General features: G+C 31.3%; 1 protein-coding gene and 1 pseudogene across 2 annotated transcripts in view; both read left to right on the top strand.

Moving 5' to 3' along the window:
- Nucleotides 1-24,654, top strand: part of LOC121122237 (BTB/POZ domain-containing protein 3) — a 529,811-nt gene that overhangs the window by 7,182 nt on the left and 497,975 nt on the right. The gene's annotated exons all lie outside the window — the stretch shown is intronic.
- LOC121122236 (cytochrome P450 2U1-like) lies at nt 19,732-20,699 on the top strand (annotated as a pseudogene).

Below are 24,654 nucleotides of genomic sequence, written 5' to 3'. Positions count from 1 at the left end.
TGAAAGAGTTCATGAAGGCCATGAGGCTCTGGAGGTAAAGATACAAAGAGATGTGGCCCCTTCCTAGTGATATTGGAACCCGATGGACTTTGCTGTGTGGAGCACATTGAAAAAGGAAAACAACAAAATTCCTCAGCCAAATGTGGACTCACTGAAGGCCGCCATATTGTCTACGTAGTACAACTTGTCTGATGAGTTTTTCATCAAATCCTGCAAGGCCTTCTGGTTACGTGGGATTTATGCTGAAGGTGAGGCCAAATTGAGTGACCCAGTTTGTAAAGGCCTTGTTTATTTTTGAAAATAAAAAATATTAAAGTATTTATAAAGCAACCTCTCGAGTACTCGTTTTACTCCCCAACCCACTAGTTCAGTAGTTGAGAATTATAAGATGGGTAAGTGGCTAATATCGGCCGTTTTCTCTTTCTGTTATTGAAGGATGAAAGGTTGATAAATACAGTAAATATTGTTATGTGCATGTATTTAATTAAGAGAGAGCAAGGGGTGGGGGGTGACATAATTAAAATACATTTTTAATTCATTAAGAAGCCTTTTTACAAATAAAAACAAATACGAAAGATAAACACAACTTTTAAAAAAAAGTTCTTTAAATACAGTTTCTTTTAAAGCATTTACGCATCAATTGCTCGTTATTATTATTGTAGTCTAGTGCCATGCTATTTCATTGACTTATAAACTTAAATACTTTTTTAAAAGTCATTATTTTAAAAATAGTATAAAACGGGATTACCGAACAAGTGTAACACTGAAAGTATCTACCTTGATGAGTTTTTTCATATCCTTTTTAAATTATTTGTTGATAGATGTATTTATGTGAAGGGAATTTGTCGTTTTTTAGCCATCAATTAATTACTTTAAAATCCTTACGTGAATATTCCATTGGGTTGTGTAGCTACCCCAACCAAAATTGTAATTCACCATTAGTAGTTGTATCATACCGGTCTTGTAATTGAAAACAATACATTTTGAATCCGGGATTTTAACAAGTTTTATTTCGGAAACTAGTTGAGGTACGTGAACTAAAAATTGTGCAGATGTTGCCACATGTGTTTAGCCCATTTCTAATCTTCCATGTAGCCTCCATCCACTTTGATAGTAGGCTTGATGCATGGCTGAAAGCTCTGGTAGGTGATAATAATTTAATTGGGCTCACGGAGTTCTAGTGCTCATCAACAGAAACCTTTTTTTAAAAGTTATATCTATGTATGTATTTCCAGTAAACTGATACCTATATTTAGTGAACAAATTATAAATCAAACTCACTAATATTTAACATAATAAACGTAATATCACAAATTTTTATCAAAATAATATTATAAATACAACCACAGACAAAAAGGAGATCGAGGGAAAAAATAGGGTTCTATATGTATACAAATTATAAGATGGTATTAGTCATTGAAGCTTTTTAAATCTTCATTCTTAGATGTTTTTTTTTGTTGTTTTTTTTTAAACATCCGTACATAAACATTTTATCTAATTAAATAATTTCCCATCTGAACGATTGAAACTATTGAAATAAACTTATCATCTCTACATAATATGTAACAGAAGCGTTAAGAGCTTCTAGATTCGTTGCCTTTTGTCTGGAAGGCCGTCAACATATGGCCAAAAGGAAGAGTCAAGTGGTTTGCCATCTGGTGAGTATGTTGGCCACATTTTTTTTGGCGAAAATGGAATGTTGCACCTCAAACAGAGCTGAGTATTCTTTGTTGCGTGTTTCTTTGCACATTCTTGTTGAAGCGATGCCAATACCGTCATTCATAGCCTTCTTGAAATTGTAAATAGGCAATATAAGTATTTAAAATTATAAAAAAGTTTGAAACTATAGTTAAAGTTCTTAGATATCTCAACCTATCTAAAACATTTGAAAAAAAAGACAATAACTGAATATGTTTATGAACTATTGGAATAGTGTGAAAGGCGGGATTTTAAATCCGGAACAAGTTTGCATTTCAATTTCGTGGCCTAACCGTGAGATCTATGTTTACAAAAGTGCGCTCATTCTGGTGACAAAACTGGTATAAGAATAAATACAAAAGACTTCAGATGTCCTCCAAATATGAACACCGTGCAGCTCCTCTGTGCCAGATTTACGCTCCAGGACGCAAATAACTCCATACATAATAATTTGTAAGAGCTCAAATATATGTTAATAGATCCAGTGTCATGTTAGAGCTTTCAATTAGTGCAGTTTGTCCAAATCGAGTAATAGGAACCAGATTTTTTCAGAAAAACCCAACATTTTAAAAACTTTTTTGTTTGGGAAAAAGAAAATGTGGCTTCTAGCCACCCATATCTGAATCATTTGGACTACTATTTATGTTTTATTATATTAGCTGTGAGTAACTATGAGCGGAAGGAAATAAACAAAAATCCCGCTTTGTAAATAGTAAGGACATAAACAGGCAAGACTGCAATGTCGATCCTCTCAATTATACTACAAGTCCACACACGTACTAGTCATTACTATATTAAAAAAAACATAAAAAAACTTTTCATATTGCCAACTAAAATCTAAACATCTTTCACCCGTTAAGGTCAATTTTGATACAACTCTATAAGCACATGGAAATGTGCTCCAGCGATACATTGATATCTACAAGTCATATGAAGTCATCATGATCCTGCTGTGTACATTAAAAAAACTGACAATAACTTCCATCGACCCTGTTTTTAAAGTGTTGTTTATTAGGGGGTGGGAGAAGAGTCTCACATCTTTTATTTGTGATGAACCTCCTGCTTTGATGAAGTGACTAAAACACATCTGTCGACTTTTCTACCCTCATGAGTGTTTTTATTACTCTCTTTAATAATTTCTCGCATGAACCTAGGTAATTGTTTTATGAGAGAAATGAGGTCAATTCAACTAAGACAAACAACTGTTTCATTTTGTCTTTAGATCAAATTCATTTATCAAAATAAAGAACTCTACTCATTCGAAGAGTAATATATCTATGTACATATGTACGTTCTTGGTATTCTTACTATGTACTATATAGCTACTTGTATATATAGCCACCTACATGTACAATGTCGTTTCAAGAAGAGTTCTACATAAAACTGCTCTTAATAATGTATGTAGGTTTGATATCTTGTATGACAATCCCAATTTATTTTTTTACTTCATCTACAAATACGATGGATCATCAGTACGCTTCACGCCCAAGTATCCCCCTCCCCCCAAAATGGGGTATCTTTTACAAATTTACACGCCCGCCATGCTTTTTCTTTCTATCTTTAAATTGGAGACAACGACAGAGGATAGTTGAAATTCAATCATCGCAACTTTTTAATAATAAGGAAATAACTTTGGTAGATCAAGACTTTAAAAAAAGGTTGAATTTTGCATTTTTTCCCAGGCCACTCTTTATACATACAGCTCAATATTTCATTGACATATTTGAGTCCGCTATAGGCTTTGTATACACATTTGTAGGATGATTTCAGATACTCAAGCATTTTTGCTATACTTTAGAACCTTGTTTTGATTTAAGAAAGTTATATAGGCCAAGATATTACCCCTTTCAATCATAAAGTCTATTAACTTCTCATTATTTAATTTTGACGAACCATTTGGTCTAGTTTAAGCACAAATTGGAGTGAAGCCAAAGGTGTAATAGGAATAACTAATTGATAGAGGTTGAGGATAATTTGTCAAAAGTACGATTTTAATAAAAATCATTCTAACTTGCTTTTATATTAATGTTGTGTAATTGTGTGTAAATATAAATTGTTTTTAACAATATTTAATTATTTTAATATTTTGTTTACCACTTATGCTAATTAAAAATTGCAAAAATACAAATTATGTAAGTGTATCACTTAAATAATATCTATTAAGTATAGATACCCTAGAGATTGTTTGAATTTCTTATTTTTAGAGACTTTAAATGTATTAGTTAGTTAAATAATGCCTTGCTGTTTACCATTTACAATACATGTACTATAATAAAAAGTATAAACATAAGGCAATGATCACGACCACACAAAGGGTATGTATTCTACTACAGTAGTTCCTTAATACTATTTGATGTTAGAGTTATTCTAAATATTTTTTTCAATATTTTACATTTCATAAATTTTAAAATACAAAGTTCTTCGTTGTCTTTTTGCATTGTTAAATGTCTCTCATATGAGACAGTGCGACATCTATTGATGAGGTCGTCTGCACTTTGTGGCTCTTAGAAACACACATTGGATTTGTATCTTCTATTTGCGGGGGTAGGTCAAAAAAGGCCCTGTGACCAGTGTTATTCTCATGCTTTCACGACTAAGTTTACTAGCCTTGGATTTTGGTTCTTTTAGCATGCCATGTGTATGTTTCATGGCTTTATCGTTTTATTTTTTATTGTACCGAACTTCTTAGAAGAATTCATGTATTTTCTTTTTCACGTAGCTTGATGACACTCCTACACACTTACGATTTTTAGTCTGAATACCACTCTTTACAAGGTAATCTGCAAATTCCCTGTAATATCAGAATTACCCTGGGAGGAATCAAGATATATATTTTTTCTCACTCCTCCTTTTGTTCAAGATGTTTTTACTCTTTCTGACCTCCTCGCTGGAAGTAAGCGAGTTAAGGATAATAACAATTCCTGATTGAGAATATGATCAAATTATCTCAATCCTTTTAATGGTTTTTCTTCCTTGGTGAGAGCTTCCACTACTTTTGCGATTACAATAACCTCTGGTTGGAGCACCGGTGCCTCATTGTCGAATGAAATAAATGAATGGTAGATTTGTGTATCCCCTGGAATGATAGCCCATTCAGCACCAGTGTTATTGTCGTCATCTTTGGGTCTATCAGTATAGATGATTATGTCGTGGGTTGTTATTTATCCAAACACGACTACTTCTAATATAGTCACTATATTTGTTAATTTTGGCCAGACTGAGTATTTTTTTGGTGGAAAAACGGTGACCACAACGCCTTGGGAGACTACTCATGCCATCCCAGGTATCCCTTAAAATGAATTCAATATCAAATATGTTGGAAGACGCTTATTACTAAAAAAATATTTTATACATTTTCCTTTTTATCGATTTCAATGCTGTATATACTTTTAATCAATCAAAGCCATGGATAAAATAGTGCAATGCTTGAGTTTTGATCGTCGTGTAACAAGAAAAATAATCTTGCATCTGCATATATTTATATATCTTCTAAGAATATCTATACATGCCCATCTTTCTTTAGTCATAAATATTAATTAAGTTAATACTTCTCATACATATATATATATATACGTTGAGAAATGAATATCCTCATCTATAGTAATGAAACAAAGTTTTTTTGTCTGTCTATAGAGGCATCATTCTTTAGTTTGCTTTTAATATTTTAGAAATACTTTTCTACTTAATTTACGAGATAACACTATAGTAACGAGCGTGTGTAAATAAAGCTCAACACGACCACGACAACGCTCAAAAAGTAATATTCCAGAAGATATAATTTGGGTGATGTTTTTACCAAAAATCACCAAACAAAAAACTTTGTGTAGCATTGGTATATGATCGAAGGCTCAATCTTGTGGCCATACATAATAGGTCTTCCAGACTCATAAATTCTGCACCATTGCCCGTATAAAAAGTGTTCAAAAGCCACACATTCAGCAATAATTTTATTCAAATCATCCAAGGTATGGAAACGATTTCCCATGGGAGCACGTATAACAATCCCCTACTTCCATTTTCCAACTCAGAAATCCTATCAGATCCGAAAAATCTTATTCTCCGAGACAGCATCCTTCATTGTCTTAAAATCGACATGTACAAAGAGTAAATTAAGGACTCTTTGATGTTGTTGCTTTGGTACGTTTACAGCTACTGAAGTGTGCCACACCTTTATCGAAAGCTTTAAAAAAGAGGCATCAATGGGCGATATTTTATTTGTGACAAAGAGATTTTCTATAATTAAGGCTATAAATTTACTATTACTTTATATGCTGTCCCCTTTTTAAACATATCATATACATAGTCAGAGTTCCATAAAATATTTCCGTCGAAAATAAATCTGGTAATCCTGTCAATTTGAAGAATATTTGGGAGGGGAGAAGCTTAGCTTAGCTATGTTTTATTAGATCAGCTGTGAGCAGCCAAGAGACGACGGAAATAAATACAAATCTCATTTCGTATTATTCAAAGACATAGGTTAAAATTACTCCGATATCGATCCTCAATTTACTCTGAGTCCAACAAGGACTTACACTTATCACTCCCGAACAAACCTTCATTGATACTCTCCGTCTTTCATGAGCACACGTCCTGGTTATTACTTTTTACTTATATATTCCCTTCTCAATAATTAGAAAATAATAATAACAGCTCTAGAAATTTGATAAATAATGTTCAGGGTGCAACTACAAAATGTTTAGCACGCATTCTGAGTCATATTTTATAAGAGACTAAATATCATCCATATATACATTAAAAAACAATTTTTTATATTTGTTTGTCTCTTTGTTGACTCTAAATAACTCTGAGCAATGCCAGATATTCCCGCTAGTATTTACTCAATAGATTAGCAAAGCTAAAACAAAGAGTCTTGGGATATACAAACTAACTAACTAAATAATTTTATACGTAATAAATGCTGACATAATTTCTAACTTGTTTGACAGATCTACTACATTTGAGAATGAGGATAATTAAAAACCCTGCGTTGACAAATTTGTAGTGAGGGATATAAAGATATATTATTATCCTTTCTTTTGTAAGGTGTGAATGAAAAGCTTATCTATTCAAATTTCTAGAAGACGTTAATTCTTAAACTTTTTAACTGTGTTTTTCCTGCAGAAATAGTAGTAAGATAAAATATAGATGAAAAAACATTTTTACTATAATTTGTCTATTACTGAACATTCCATGCTCCCAGTACTAAAAGATTCCATAGCCTTATGATTAAAGCAAATTGTAGTTCTAATCAAGGATACAAAATAGAGCTGTTTGATAATAAACTTTTTTTCAATTTTCGATTTTGGCTCGTGCGGAAAATTTGTCATATGGTATTAAAATTACCTATGCAAAAACTGCATTGACTGTGAGGTAATCTTTAGGTCTCCCATCTAAATCAATATGAAAAAAAAAACCTTAGTGAATACATTTTTAATTATTTTGCAAAATATAATTTTGATAGACATTTATATCAGTTAAAAAAAGTATTTACAAGTGTTAAAAATTTTATTTTTCATGCAAAAAAAAGAAGAGAAAATAGCTAGTAAAATTTGAAAATCCACGTATAGCACGCATCCTTTTTTTAGATTTTCAGTAAGGAAAGATCAACATTTTTTTATGTTATTCTCTTTATTTGCTCTATAGGTTAGCTTTACAAAAAAACTTTATGAATTTTTTAAATAGGCTAGAATAATGTACATCATATAATTAATTTCTTTATAATAATGGCTATTGCTGTATTTTAATCTTTATTGACAAAATAATGAACGTTCGTCTCCTTTCAAAATTAGAACTGAATTAAAATATGATATAAAGCAAGTCTCGATTCAAAGTAATCCAGTCTTAACATGACTTCATTTATTTAGTATTGTTAAATGAGTTGGATTTTTATGTGAATGCATTCTTAAGATTTAGAAAATGATAAATTAGTGAAGAGGCATTCATCGAATCTTATATCCTCCAATCTTTATTCCAAAAACAATGAGAAAGATTGATACTTATAATTTTATCTTAGGAATCCATGCAGTAATACTAACTTATATGGATATTGTTGTAAATAATATGACTCCTGGTATATTAAAAAAAGAAACCAAAAATAATGGTGGCCACCCTCACAATTTGAAGAATGTTTTGTAGGAGAGTTGTTTTGGTGTCATTAATGTTTATTAAAAAGTTACAAACAGCTGTGAAGGGTAGTAATGATAAAGAAATCCCCATTTGTATTCCAGCAGGGATATAGGAAGAAATTACTACAATTTTGATCTCCAATTTTACTCCGACTCCAACAAAGACTTACACCTATACCGAGTGGTCCATCAAAATCGGAAAACTTAGAATTTTAACCTTCAACAAAATATAATTTATTAATTAACAATAAAATTCAACAAAATTAATACTATACATAAATATATTTATGTAGCCGCCCATAACAGTAATAAGGGCTTCCAGAAGGCGGCGGAGAAACTCCTGGCACCCTCTGCGGATGTAGTCCTCTGTCATGGCGTTCCAGTCCTGGTCATAATGGTTGGCCTGCTCCTCGACATACACCGAAAAAGGTGGAGTCGATGGATCTTCAGGGTAGAAGGGGGACAAAAAATGTAATTTTTTTTTCAAAAGATATCAAAAGACTCATTGAAAAGAGTCTTGCAACGGAAGAGATAGATTTTTCATAGGTGGTGTTCAAAGTGGCCTCCCCACCCTCACAAGGATCTTTCTACCCACTTTTTAGATAGCTCTCTGAACAGTCTGTTGTGAAACCCCGAGATATTTTATTTGGGCCCTCATGTACTTGAAAGGATTCGCCTGGGTTGTTTTTTTAACTCCTCCAGATCGAATTTGGCCTTTTTTACAAAGTCCTTCTTTCTCTCCAACATTTTGGACTTGCTGACGACGTAAACGATGGTTCTTGAGACCCCCAATCCCTTGGAGTGCGGAAATGAAATTTGTCTATCACGTTCAAGTGCCATTTTCTGGATTTGTACGTAGGCTTGAGAGCTCAGTTTTGTAACTAATTATTTATGCTTTAATGTTTATAAATATGAACTCATTTCAATCACATAATCTTCCTTAATTATTGAATTAGTTATTGTTCAGATTTCAATGTACCGCCCAGTAACTCTCAACAAATCATTAGTGTGACTCATTATCCTTCATGCACTAATGAGTACTTATTACTTAGATGCTCTCTCTTCAAGAGCAAATTACCATTAACAAAAAAGGTTTTTTTTAATAGAGATATGAGGTTAAGTCCTTGTTGAAACATGGAGTACAATGGAGGATCGACATGGGAGTAATTCATGCCTATGTCATTGCTTGATACGGAGTCGGGTTTGTATTTATTTCCTTCCACACATAACTGCTAATTTGATAAATAGTCATGATGTCTAAGCGGCTTTTCTCTCAAACATTCTTCAAACTGTCAAAGTTACCATGTTAATTGTCGGTTTTCTGCTTATTTTCCGAACCGAAATTACAAACCTATGTATCTCCATTAACACTCAAGATTTGTTGTGGAGTATAAGTCCTTGTTGAAACTTGGAGTATAAAGGGGGGATCAACAACAAAGTTTAATGGTTAAATATATTTATTCATTTTAAGCAATACATTTATACAACAATGGAAAAATTATTATCAAGGTCTGATTTAAAGAAGAAGAAACGACAACTCCCTGTGTCATTACTATTAGGTCAACGACACAAGGATAAAAAACATAAAAAGAAAACCCAAAATATCCAGAGATTTGATAAATAAATCCTATCATAAAGAGAGAATCTTGAACTAGTTCTGACAAATAATTATTAATAAACATTTTAAAACATTGTGTATTAATATTTCCCATCGATGGAGAAGGAATCGAGGATTATTATTGCAATAGAGACGTAATTCTTGTTTCTTGTACTTTACTGTATATATTATACATTGTATTTTGGAGATGAACCACTCAGTCTTCCACCTATCCTTATATCGTGAGGATGTTACAATGAGCCAATCCCGGGGACTCAATCTCACATGAAAATTTCTACAGACTTCTTCATCCACCATCCTAAGGATCTTCCTGGGACTTGTTTTTTAAAATACAGGATGTCCCCAGTCTATACCTCACCCGTTTTTGACGTTTTTCAGAGAATGGGCTCTTCAAAATGACGTTTGGATCTACATGTTCCATGCCATTGCTAATACCAAGCCGTTCAAACCTTCCCCTTGTGATCGATGAAGGTTCCTTCTCTTCACAACCAATATTAACAGTCGAAGCTTGCCATATCATTTTGTTAGGAACGACTTCTAATGCAATGAATCCTGGGATCGGGGGACCGAGATAATTACTTTTGAAATCTTGTCCAAAGAATATCTGCCGTCTTCTATGTGATAGAAAGAAGTCATTCAACACGGGGCTCCGGTCTGATATATATTGGCCGGCAGAAGTAATCCCTGACTACTAAGGGATATCCTCCTACTGTTCAGTTTTATAATTGATTATAATTAAGTGGTTCATTTGACCCTTGTAAAGGTAGGAGATTCTCAATGATAAAGCTCCATGCTGTGCTCATTTTCCTCTCCAATGATGACCTGATCTTTTCACCACTCCAAAAATTTCAGATGGACCCATACAGATCCCTTCAGCAAATTGAAAACCAATCCATTGATAGAATTTTGTTTTGAACATCGAAGTAGTTCTTGCATATGTCCTTGCTTGATACAGAATGGAGTTTGTGTTTAGTTTGTTACTCTCATAGCGGCTCGAATCTAATATAATAAATAGTGATTGAAGCTAAGCTGCTTTCCTATCAAGCATTCATTAAATAGTCCGGGTTATCATGTTCATTTTCTATGTTTGCTCTTATATAAATACCAAAAAGGCTTAAGATTCGCAATGCTAGCTAAAATCCCTTATCTTGTCAATCTAAATTTTGTGACATTAAAATAAAAAAATATGTAACAAAGATTTTTGGAATATATACATAATGTATATACTAAGAGGCATATTTTGAGTGTAAGACTAATCAAGTCAAAGTATTATTTACTTCCAGCACACCAAAAAACTAATTAGGTAATCAGCTACATTATTATCCTGCAATATTGTACAAACCTCTATTACCTCCTAAGTGTTGTTTTACACAACATCATTAACAAAATATCATTAAAAAAAAAGTCAAACCATTTTGTGGCCTCTTATTATAATAATCTTTTTTCTAATATTATCCATGTTAATGAAAGCTCAATAGTTTTATGCATTGTTTCAACCATTTTGGTGATGGATCTCTGATATATAAAGCAGAAACGAAGACTCATTTCCATTTTCTATATAATTCAGAAGAGCCGTAAAAAGACTGTAGTTTTCCCTAAAAGAAACGATATTTTCGGATACAGATACGAAAAGTGGAAAGGACCATATTTAAAAAAAAGAAATAAACTATTAGTAATAAAAGTTTTGTAATTGGTTGAATCTGAGCGGAGTTATATCCCGCTGAAGTTAAAGTATCTTTTGAAAAGGGGTAAACTAAGAGGGACTCCAAACCGGTCAATCGTACTTGCATAAGTCTAAAATTTAAGATATAGCGGTTTTTTGGTTGGGATAAACTCCCTTACCAAAAGTTATCAAAATCGATGATGGTCATGTCAAAAATTGCCAAAAAGTTTATAAACTTGAAATGGAATCCCCCAAATGTCGATCTATGAAAATATTAGGATACGACTGGCATGAACGTCAGAGCACTTTTCTGAGAGAAGGTGATTATTAATGGGTAGCTTTTATCTTTCAAATGATATTCTTCATATTTTATGAAGACAATTCTCATATTATTTTATTGAATGAAGGATCATATATAGAATAATAAATATAGCTAAATATAGAATAGAAAAATATAGCTAAATATAGAATTTAAAGATATCACAAATTGGTTTTAAGTTTTCTTTACTTGATTCAATAATAATCACGCTTTCTTTTAAATTTAGTGATGCCACTGCAAGTTTTAGGCACCCTTTGTTAATTTTTGAAGGATCTAAGTAAAAGATCATGAAAACGTTATTCGAAAAAAAAAAAAAAATAGGATTACAAAAAATTTAGGGATCTATTTTTGTATAACTTTGTAGGAAGTTATAAGAATGATTAAGATTAGGAGGTCATCTAATTTTAAGATGCAGAGATAGAATATGAAAGTCACACAAAATTATACAAACGAAAATTTGACCTTAACTTTTGGACAAATTTGAATACATAACTGAAACGAATGTTTATATTTATAAAAAAAGTTTTTCACTCATCCTAATTATCTATTTTTCCCATCCACTTTGAAAATATCTGCAGCCGTCCAAACACTAAAAGAAAATCCTACTTCTTTATTTTGTCTACGTAAATTGCTAATTCCTACAGCTCTTATCACATTATCCTAGGCAAATTTATAACATTTGATACATCACTAATAAAGATATGTATATCAAATTGGTTCTTAAAATATTCCGAAATATTGTAGGGACATTGTCTAAAAATGTGTTCCTATAGCGCATACTTTTAGATAATACTATAAAATCCCATAATCACCTCATATCTTTACCGTCTTGAATAACTATAATATATGCACTACTCGTATAAAAACTACTATTCATTCCACTAAAAATAAAAAAAATGTGTTAAATATATACTTTTTCACTTTGAAAAGGCTTTAAGAAAAAGTTTAAATCTTATATTAAGAACAAAAAAAGTGCGCGCTATACCCAATACTATAATATTTTATTTATCCTTTTTTACAAGATATAATCATTTTAGGAAAAGTCTAATGCAAAACTTTTGCAAAATTGTATATTTATCTAACTTTTTTGTCTTATTATGAATTACTCTAATTCTGCTTTCTTTTGAGTATTTTAAAGTAAAAATGATTTTTGTACACAATCTTTAAGCATTAATCAATATGGATTAAAATTTATATTTTTTCAATATTTACAAAAACAAAAACTTTTTTTTTTGTGAAAAAAAGTCTTATTTATTGAATATTTTTAAAAATGAACACAAGTTTATGTAGATGCACCTTTTAAGACCTCATTACCTTGTAAATGTGTCTACAATTAATTTTTCAAAAATCCATAAAACCTAAAAAGTTAAATACCAAAAAACAAAACCATGTTTATTCTATAATGGTCCAAACACATCCGCTTAAATCATTTCCATCAGAATGAACATTTATTTATGCTGTATGGTATTAGTCAAAAGTTTGCAATGTTGAACATTTTTATACCTTTAGTTAGATCTTGACCTTATTTTGTATTGAAATAGATATTTAGTGCCTTTAATATATCTGACAAAAATACTAATTTGAGTTATATATCTCCTTTGAATATTGTGAAATCCAACTTGTGTATCCAAGGATTTAGTTATACTTATTTAACCTCACTTTACATTATACGTACATTTAGTGTACCTAAGCATGATCAACTAAGTATAAATTCATCTTCTCATTTATTAAAAAAAAAACTACACCCACGATTAAAAAAGTAGAGAATCATTCATCCTCTCTCCACAAAGCTATTATGTACCTTTTTAATACATACATACATATTAGGGTGGGTCTTTTTGAGGGGGGTTTGATCAACTGTTTTTGAAATTCGAAATTGAGGTATAGGGAAAAGTTATATAAAATTTGTGTAAAATATGACCTCACCGAAGTGGATTTGTATGTTTCCCAGTACAGAGTGATAGCAAATGTAAGTATTTCGGGGGAAAAATCAAAATGGTAACCTTGAAAATTTGAAGAATGTTTTATAGGAGAACAGCTTAGCTCTCATGACGTTTCATCTGATCAGCTCCAAGCAGCTATGATGAAGGGGAGGGTAGTACGAAATAAACAAGCCTTATCTATTCCTATGTTGATCCTTAATTCTACTCTGAGTCCAATAAGGTTTACAATGATTAATCCGCAATTAATCCTTAAGATTATTCTCTGTCTTTTATAAGAAAGCACAAATCTTCAATCCGGAGTTAATTTTTTTAAATTTCTTTATTTGGTTTATATAATATACTGAAAACACATATATAAATAAATAATAAGGTCATAAATAAAAACTTTAGTTTATACTTAATAATCTGGGTTAGAATTTGGACTAATATTTTAAAAGTCCATCTTTAAATAGGGAGAATGGGAGGGGGTTTTAATTTATAAAAATGAGAAAATTATATTTTAGTCCACTTTTTTGATACATAAACATCACTATAGAAAAAAAACAAATTCAGCCCAAAAATCCTGAAAATTACTTTTTCCCTCTGAATGATTATTTTTTTAATCTATTTTCAAAGTAAGAAGAAAAACTTGCAAATATCGTGATTAATTAAGCCTTTTTATACTTCAACAAAGTTATATAACATTTTAAGCTTATTAAGTATAGTTTTAAGTTCACAAAAAGTTCAACTTCTTCCAAATTTTTATTTTAGTGTGTGCACTAGGGTGTACACTAATTTTTAGGGTGACCTGTTAATTCGATTTTCTGTTGTATTTTAATCAAAAAGTTATGTTTCTAAAGTTTCAGTCTTCAAATCCCGTTTTTTGACCTCTATAACCATTTAAGAATTACTTTATTTTAGCAATATTCTCTATTTGGCATGGGATTTATAAATTTTAATTATAAAGTTATGTTGCTGAACTTCAATCGTTTTAATTTTAAAATGATGTTGTTGAATTTTAAACATTTCATTAATGTTCCTTTTCTCAAGTGATACATAATAAGTTAATCATTATGTTTAATTTTGAAGAAAAACAAGTGTACCCAAAGAAATACTTTGGATACTGAATCCATCAAAACCACTGTACTTAACTCCAAATCGAATTAAATAAGTATCAGAGCCCAGTCCTAAATTTTGTTTTAAGTGGCTAAAGTAATAGAAATGACTATTAAGTGGAGTACCAAAAATAAATGTACACATAGTTGGACAACAGATATTAAGGGAAACACTTTATGAAGTAAGAGAAGATATAAAAAATAAATGTCGTAGAAAAATAATTTAAATATTGTGGAAGGGTATCAAATTCAATGTAAATAACATAACGAGTATTTTTAATATTTGTAATGTATATTTTTGGATTAATGTAGATTTAATCACATTTTATGTGTTATATTGCATCCAGATTAATTGTAACTGAAAATGTAAAATGTGCATAGATATGCAGTCAGACACTCCATTCTATAGTACATACAATGATTTTTGACTTATTTAGTCATTACTTTTAATTTAACAAAAATCCCTATTTACCATTAGAAGTAAATCTCTCAATAATAACATTTTTATAAAATATAACACTTCAAGCATTATCCAGAATGACTGATTTGTTCCTACTGATTTTTATTCATCCTTCAAAGTCAAAGAGAAGGATAGTAATAACAAAGAAAAGTTGCCATTTGATTATAATTTCAACTTCGTATGACGATCACCATCATTGATCTTTGAAATTTTATTTATTGATGCTCTCATTACATTGTCTAAGAAATCATTAAATTCATTTCTGAGCTTTTTTTTTGGTTAGATATGATAATATAAAAATCTCAAAATCTCTCGATGGAATATATCCTTTAGTTTGAGAAGAGCAATAACTTGTAAAATTATGTTTGAATTAATTGTAAAGTTGACTGGGAAATAACTAAGGAATCTCAAGGATTTATTTTTTTCAAATCAAGATAAAGTTCCTTAATTTTAAGTACTTTTTTTTTAGTATCAAATATTTGTGGGTATTGTTAATATACTACAGAGGTTCTGATCAGGCTTGACAGCAATCAGGAAAAAATTGCAATCAGAAATTCACTTCAATATGGTGATATAACGATCTGAGCCATTTGCGATCAGCAATCCGATCAATTTAATTGTAATCATATTCAAATATACCACTTCTTTAAACCTATAAATAAACCTATACATGTACCTTTTTAACTTAAATTATCGATTTATACAACTTTTTTCAAATGTATTTATTCACAACATTTTATTATAATTATAAAATAGAATATATATAGAAAAAAACTAGAATAAAGGCAAATAATAAAATATCTACATGAATTATTTCTCTTCTAGCTCTTTATTTGACATTAACAGGAGCTGCTTCTCAAAGTTTTTGTCACTCAGGTTCTGTCTAGCCTTCCTCAGGATCTGTTTGGCCTTGGAGAACAAACTCTCGCCGCTAGCACTACTTGGAAGCACGACATTGTATCTTTGAAATACATCTGTTAGGCTAAGATCATTTACAGACCTTCAGAGTAATCAGCTAGGTATCTTTTCACTTCCTGCTTGGCCGTTTCCATCTTTTTAGTACCTTTGGTGAAGAAATTACTCTTCATTATTTGCAGTGACAAAAATTATATTTCTAAATTTCGACCAAAATCAGTTCCCATGACATATAAGGATCAAAAACAAGTCATGGCCGAGGTTATAAAGTTCGAGACGAAATCAAGACCAAGATCTGTATTTTTGTTCAAGACCAAGACTGAGTGTATTATAATCAATACCAAGACCAGGACTTTGATGTGTCGAGACCGAGACGATACCAAAATCATAAAAAATAGTATCGAGAGCAGTCTCAAGACAAAGACTGGTCTCCAGAACCAGAGCACAATTACATCAGATGTAATTTTGTACGTATTGATGGCATTACAATTGTTTTGCTATTTATGTTGCAATGTAAAGATCAGGGCCGATTGCGATACTGTGATCATTGACATAGTATCACAATTGATCGCCGATCAGAAAAACTCAGATCAACACGCCTGGTTCTGATGGTTTGAGTATTCAGGAATTTTTGTTGGGCGACAATTTATTTTTTCTTCAAAATGACAAGTAAGGGTTTTATTCTCGCGTATTACTTGAAGAAATCAATTTTGATGAAGCTTTTGAAATTCAACAACATAACTTTAAAATTCAAACTTCCGAATGCCTTTCCAAATAAAGAATGTGGTTATAAAAAAAATGAATTTTCAAATGGTATTAGACTTCAAAACGCCCCCTTTTAAGGACAAAAACTTTACAAACATATTTTTTCCGTTAAAATACAAACGAAGATCGAATTAGCAGGTCAGCCTAAAAATTTAACATTCTTTCTTCTAAATACTATTGAAAATAGATTAAAAAATAAGAATTACTGGGTCAAAAGATAATTTACGGGTAATAGGGTGTTTTTGGACGGAAACTAAATATTATTTTTTCTTCAGTAATTAAAAGATGTTTTTACATCCAAATTTTTTTTCATAAAACCCTTTTTGAAATATTTATATGATTTTGTGAAGTGGACTGGAGAGAGACACCGAATTTCTTCTCTTGCAAAATTCCATGACTCACATCCCTGCCAATACATATAAATATTCATAAAAATGGGGTGTATATTTTAACTTGTTATTTTTTTTTGAGCTGGCAAAATGAAGAGTTAATTTCCTTTTCTTAAGCTGTTATCATTATTATGAAATTCCTGAAGAGTGAACTTCCTTTTCTACTGCATTGATTGTTGATTGTAGCTGATCAAATTTCCTACGCTCCAGTTTGTTTCCTTTTCCCTTTTTATTTCTACAGCTCCTTACACAGGTCTGAGAAGCAAAACTTGGACTGAATGATTGCTTTTAGAAAAATGTCAATAATTTTATTTTTTGATAAATAATTTTGAAATTTTTTTAAACAAAACTTCGAGACACGACCTTTGGGAACATGTTCACTCAATATAGCCGCCCTCAGTAGCAATCAAAGCCTCTGCACGGCGGAAGAAAGCTTTGCAGAGTTGATGATGAACTTATCGGACAAATTGTTCCACTCCTTCACAATGGTGGCTTTCAGGGAATCCACGTTAGAGTGAGAGTAACTATTCCATAAAAGGGTGATAACTCAGAAATCGGAATCCTAGCCTTCTAGCCACAGTCCTGAAAGTCTGCCAATTTTTCACTTGGAACCATTCAAGAGAGCTGACAAAAAGGTATAATTTGATGTTTGTTTTGTTTTTGTGCGATCAAAAATGTTCGAGCAACAAGTGAAACGACAAAGGTTGTGAGATTACCTCCGAGCACAAGTCGATCACCGACAAGAAGATCTTCACTGTGGACGCTATTTTGAACAGGAGAAATGATAGCTTCTTGGCTGAATCAAGAGCTCAGGCCCAAGGAACCTTCAGAACCAAAAAACCTCCCTCTCAGGTCATAGTCTTTGGTATCGTGGCATCTGACAGCACCAGGATGCCTCCCTACTTCTTCAATGCCAAGGAGAAAGTCAACATGGACGTGTACTACAAGGTCCTCAGGTACCATGTCTTACAATGGTTGAAGAGTACTTTCCCTTGGGAAACTATCTGTTTACCCAAGACGGCACACCGGCACACACGTCCAAGAAGGTGCATAACTTTTGCAGAGAGAACATGGCTGCCTTCTGGCCGGCAGACCTCAGGCCTTCGTCCTCACTCGATGTGAAACCCCTGGACTCCGTTGTTTAGTGTATCTTGGAGGGTAAGACGAAAAAGACTTCTCACTTAAATTTCGATACCCTGAAGGCCGTGATCATGGAGGAGTGGAACAACTTGTCCTCGTATTTCTTCAAGGCAAGCTGTGCTTCTGTTTGTCAACGTATTGAACCCATTATTCAGAATGGAGGGGATATATTGAAAAAAAAGTGTAGAAAATTAATGATTTACCAAGTTTTGCTTCAAAAGTTTGCCACAAAGTTAAATTGTCTTTTAAAATTTTCTAATTTTTGAGTCCTCCCCCTGTAGGTATTGATTATAATAGTTGAAATAGCTAGAATATTATTTTTTTCCCTCTTGATACTAAATACTAAATTTCACTCGTAGAAACTATATTTTTATAATAAGAAGAATACTTGAACAATGAAATTGTAATAGGGTAAAAATATTAGTCAAGTTTATAGATCATGAATCAAATTTCTGACAATTTTTAATAATGGGAGAAAAATATTTAAAAAACCCACAAAATCTATATAAATATAATTTTTAAGTAAATGTAAAGGTTGACGAGGAATTGGCTTCCACGAACCCGAACTTATTTTGCAATACTTGCAACTCTTTTCGCAAGAGGAGGTATGTCGCCATCTGTGAGGCCAATGGTGGATGCAATTTTACATTGGTTATGTATCAGAAAAAAAAAAAAATGAAGATTTTGTTAAATGTATAATTAAAGAATAACAAACAATTATTTTTTTTCCTTCCAAGTGTTTAAGTTTCAAGTTTCCACCTAGTACATAAGTACTAGTAATTTATTTCCCCTTAACCATACATTGCAAACGATGGATTTAATCCATGAGATAACTTTGGTGTCCAGAATTTTGACATACGCATCAAACTTCAACCTGTATCCTAAAGGAACAACACAGGATTCATGGCAATCCCTTTGGATGCACCCAAGCCTAATATCGTTACTGAACCAGGGTGTTTGGTGTTGGAGATATATATCGGGGCTCTTTTGCTACATTCCCAATTGTCACTACTCGATCACTTTGCCTGTTGAAGACAGGATTAACAGTAAAGTTAGTCTTTTCAGAAAAGATCACAATGAGTCCACAGGTTCCCGGCTTCCTTCTGCCTTTTTGAGTGCCCTGGACACTGCTGATGGAGACTTGTTCATCTTCCTGGCCTTGTCAGCAATTGAAGAATTCGGTTTTTTCTTGAAGGGCAACTTCAGGCGGTTGATAGATAAAGAGGGGGTTTGCCTGCTCCTGGAGAGTGTCTGAGCTCCTTCCCAGCCTTCAACCACCGGGATACATTGTAAATCGTCTTTCAGAAGGCCATAGTGTGCTCCTAGATTGCGTTCTGGGAAATTGCTGCGTAGAGGAGCACTGTGATCTCAATCCTCTTCTCGTGCAGTGTGCTCATGTTGGCAACTAGGACAACATGTTCTACAATATTGTTCTTCGGAACATTGTACAAAAATCACTCTGAAACTCTCAAAATTTGTATAATAGAGATGAGTAAATAAAACGTTTGTTCTGGTTGCAATATGTAAAGACATCAAGGGTGCACTTGATTGTATTTATCAAAAGGATCTATATAATTTTCAATTTAACTTCTCATTCATTTATTTATTGCGGAAAAAGAAATGGGCCCTTCTGGAAATATTTTAATTAGGGAATTATTCAATTATATATTGCAAGTCATCACTTCCATGAGATGTAACTACAACAACGTTCAAGAAAGAAAAATTCTACTGTGTGTCAGTGATTTACTTAGGAGTGGAATTGGTATTTTTTTGGATGCAATAATCGAATTTAACCCTATTCTAAAATTGATATGAATATTATTAATCGAAAGGAAAAATAAAAAAGTCAATTGATGATCATGTAAAGAATTTTGATGAAAATGCCCCTTATGATTTTATTGATATGTATGTGATATAAATGCAAGGAACCTTGGATTCAAATGTTACTAAGAAGCACTTGGATGTCATTTGTACTAATAGATCCATGGCAGTATCAGAAACAACATTGACTTTTGGATGCTTATATAGATGGCCATGTATGAGGACATTCAAGAAAAATGTTTTAATGAAATACAAGAGGTACTCGGATCATCCAAGCCTAAGGAAGACGGCATGAGATCTTTTGTTTATTGTATGTCAACATTGAGTGAGATTCAAAGATTGGGTAATACAGTCCCAGCAAGTTTAGTACATACAAATTTGGGAGATACAGTCATTGAAGACTATAAGTTTTCTAAAAACACATTGTCTGAGGCTAATTTGAGAAAGTTTCATCTCTACCCTTCCGTGTTCAAAAAATCCTGAGAAGTTTAATCTTCTTCGATTTTATAAAAAAAAGTGCTGACCCACAGTTGGTTTCATTTGGATTTGGTAAACGGATTTGTATGGGGATATCCATGGCAAAGAAAGAGTTGTAAAATATTCCATCATGATTATTCAAAAGTATAAGATACTCCCGTCATCAATCTTAGAGTACCCAAACCCCATTAATCGTGTTTTTGGATCAACCTTTAGTACAGAACCATTTTATGTGAATATATTAAAGCCATGAATTGTTTAATCTTTTTGCTTTAGTCTATTCATTAGATATCCAGTTCCTTCTTATCTCTTGAGTATTTTAATATTGTATATAATAGTTCAGGAGCGTCCGGAGCGGGTGGACTGGAGAGGCTGTAGCTCCACCTAAATTAAGGATTTTTTTCGTCCTTCAGGCAAGTTATGGAGTAGAGTAAAAAATAGTAGTACTTAATTTTTTTTTTTAAATATAATTTTTGTGAATATCTGAAGATTTTTCAAATTTTTTTCGAAATTTTTTTATATTTTAAACTTTTTCAAAAAATTTATTTTTTGTGAATAGCCAACGAATTTTGAAATTTTTAATCTAAAAAACATGCGTAGAGTGAATGTTTCAACATGGGAGTGCTACATATCTTATTTTTAACATTTTTCTAAAAGTCAATTACAAAAAATAACTTTTAGATTGAACATTTTTATCTGTGAAAGTTAAGAATCATCTCTTTGGCAAGGGATGTACCATATTTATAACGTAAATATTTAATAAGGAAATCAGAAAACGAGAGAAGGGAAGGGATGAAAGAATGATAATTAATTGATTAATAATATTAATATTATTGTGGACAGTATTGTGTGTGGGCCACTTTAATTTCTTCACTGAGTATTATTCATTAAATTTCCTTTATATCATAATAATAATTACTATGCAGGTATTTTGAAGGGCTGATTCTAAGATATTCATCCTGACAAGTATTTTAAATCATTAAATTTACACATAACAGTATTAGGTATATTTTTTGAGTGAATAATAACTTAAAAATACATTTAAAAGACTAAACAAAAATACTGGAATTATTTATTGGATATATATACCAGAAAGTTTATAATTTTTATACAATAATTTTAAGTAATTTAATAATTACAAGTGTTTCAGAAGAAAATAGCAAAATAAAATAAAAAGTCCAAATAAACTAGCCTGCTAAAAAATGCCGACGATTTACATCACTGCATGTAGTATAGTAAATCATAACAAAAGTCATGCCTGAGGTTCCATGGAATGTTTATCTATAATAATGCAGTTTCAAATATAAAGAATATAAGGTGTTAATTTTAAAAAGTGTAGGCACAATTAAGTCGACAAAAATAGTACAGATGTTTTATTGCTATATCATTCTTCCGATCTGCCAAAAAAAACAAAAAACAACACTATACCTATATTCATTATATCCCCTTAATAAATATTCAGAAAAAGTTCTTTAATTGAACATATGTGGGCTGAGGTAAAGAGCTGGGTTAGATAACATAAATATCAATTGACACGACCCTTGAGAATGATTATTTATTGTGTATCATTACTCGTGTGGCAACAACTATGACTAAGAACGCATAGAAGGCTTTTTGTAGTATTTTTATTTTCTAAAACTGTTATTATTATCATTGAATTTTGGAGAAGGGAACATTTATATTTAAAGTAATCACCAGTGCTCATTAAAGCCCAAGAGTAACAAGGAGTGCTTTTTGGAAATTATAATATGTAAGTATTTGTTGGACTCGGAGTAGAATTAAGGATCGACATCGCAGTAATTCCTACCTATATGTTTAAGGAGTATGTTTGTGTCGCTCTGTATTTAGGACTGAAGACTGTAGTCTGGTCCAATTCAATCACGGCGAGGTCCAGCTCAGTGCTACATATCAGTCCTAAAAACTTATAAAGCTCAGATTTTGATGACACACTTTTTTTATTCAGTTATAATACTGACAGTACTAGGGACCAACAGTCTTATGGACCGGTCCCAAGGACCAAAACGATTGGTCCTAAGACTCGACTAGACCCAATATAATAAGGAAATTAACATTGACGATTTGTTGGTAAGTTAATTTTAAGTCTTTGATGGACTCGTAGTAGAGTTGATGATCGATATAGGAGTAATTTAAGTCCATATGTTCTTGTTATATCCAGTGGGTTATTAAAATCTGAACACTTTGAATTTTAATAATCAATAAGATATAATTATTACTTAACTATAGAAGGTCAACAAAATTAATAATTTAAATACATAGATGTGTGTCTGAACTCTTTTAATCATTAATGTATCCGCCCGTAGTGGCAATAATGGCTTTGAGGGGATGGAAACCCTGGCACCCGCTGCGGATGAAGTAATCTGTTCCACTTGGAAAAACAATAACAAAAACATCAAAAATAGAGACTGATACATACTTTTAACATGAAATATTTACATCAAATGAACAAAAAGAATAAGTTCTACTCAAAGATGTTTTACAATAGGAATTTGCATATTGTTTCGTTTTATATTTTTAACATACATAAGCAAACTAATATAAATAAAATCTTTTAAATTTGTCATTGGCTATCATTAAGATAACGTGTTTCCGCTACTACGAAGTTATAATAAATGTACAAAAATACTAAAACAAAAGAATTTATGGTTTTTATATATCACTGCATTACGCCTAATTCTATGCATTTCTCACTATAAAGTTTAAAAAAAAACTTTATATGGTTAAAATTGGAAAGAAACGAAAGAATTACATAAGTGAAAATAACTTTTTCAATTAATGAAAATCAAATCAAATTAGAGTTATACAAAAAATAAAAGCTAGTTTAGAAACATAAGCCTAAGACGTCACAAAATATCCATTTTCAAAATGGAAATGAAATATCAGGAAAATCAATTTCTCACATTTTTTATTAATGAATTTTAAGGGTTTTTGTATATAACATAATTTTAAAAGATTATAACAACACTTTTCTGAAGCTCACTGATAGGTTTTTAAAGATGTACGAGGGTGTTCAGAAAAAATTCTGAAATGTCAACAAGACATTTTTTCCGAATTGTTATATTAAAATTTCAAAAACATTTTATCCTTGTAACTCTACACACTTCTCCAAACGAGGATCCCATCTCTGTAACCCGTCAAAATAGTGCTTCGAGTTTTTCTCTGCAAAATAATAGTTTAACAGACACACTTTTTGTTTTTGCCTCAATAACTAGGAGTTGGATTGACTTAGACGCGTCAAATTTTAACACAACAAGTCTTTATGTGTATGCTTTTGTTTGAATATATTAAATGGTCGCATTTAAAAAATAAATTACAATTTAATAACAAATCAGGACTCGATATTTTTAAGGACTGATATGACCGATCATAAGACTGGACGATCGAATAAATATGGACTAACACAACACTTATTCTAAATATTTTAATATCGGTGACTGAAAACAACATTTATTATTGTTATGTAAGCCGTAGAACACGAAATGACTAGAAAAACCTTTAACCTTTTAAGGTTTGTCCTTTAAAGTATTTCAAAAAAGAATCAAGTTTTTAGGGTATAATCACAAATTAAAAATATTCAAAAAATGAAATATTTATTTTTGTATCTTGATGACTATTAACAAAAAATGTATGTAACCACCAAAAAATCGAGTAAAATGAAGGACCTTACTTAAAAGCTAATATTTTTTCTTCAAGTGCTTTATATCCTAGCTGAAGTTATAATTATAGACCATACATAAACTATACATATCAATTTAAAAAAAAAGTCTTTAAAAAGGGTCTATTTTGATTGATTTTTGGTCAATTTGGTTTTTAAAATTTATTTAGAAATTTAAATTTAATAAGCTATTTAGCGTGAATATAGATACTAATAATATTTCTTGTAAAATCATTACATTAATTATTATAGTTAAAGCTAAAATAGTTAATAATTTAGTTTTAAGGGGATTCAAACAAGTTTATAGATACTTTATATTCAAAATTATTGATTCATTGCAAGTTTTAAACTCATAAGCAATTTATTTTTCTCTTGGGATATTATTTTGATCTATATTCACGAAACATAACCTGCTTATTAAAATATAATTTACTAATTATTATTAAAAACTAAATTGACAAAAAAACAACAACAATCAAAACCGATCTTTTTTATAATTGCCCTTTTATTAAAATTTATTATAACAATATAAAGTTTAGAATAATAATAAAAAT

This window comes from Lepeophtheirus salmonis, chromosome 7 (genome assembly GCF_016086655.4).
Source record: "Lepeophtheirus salmonis chromosome 7, UVic_Lsal_1.4, whole genome shotgun sequence".
Classification (NCBI taxonomy): domain Eukaryota; kingdom Metazoa; phylum Arthropoda; class Copepoda; order Siphonostomatoida; family Caligidae; genus Lepeophtheirus; species Lepeophtheirus salmonis.
This window is presented reverse-complemented; position numbering and strand designations above follow the sequence as displayed.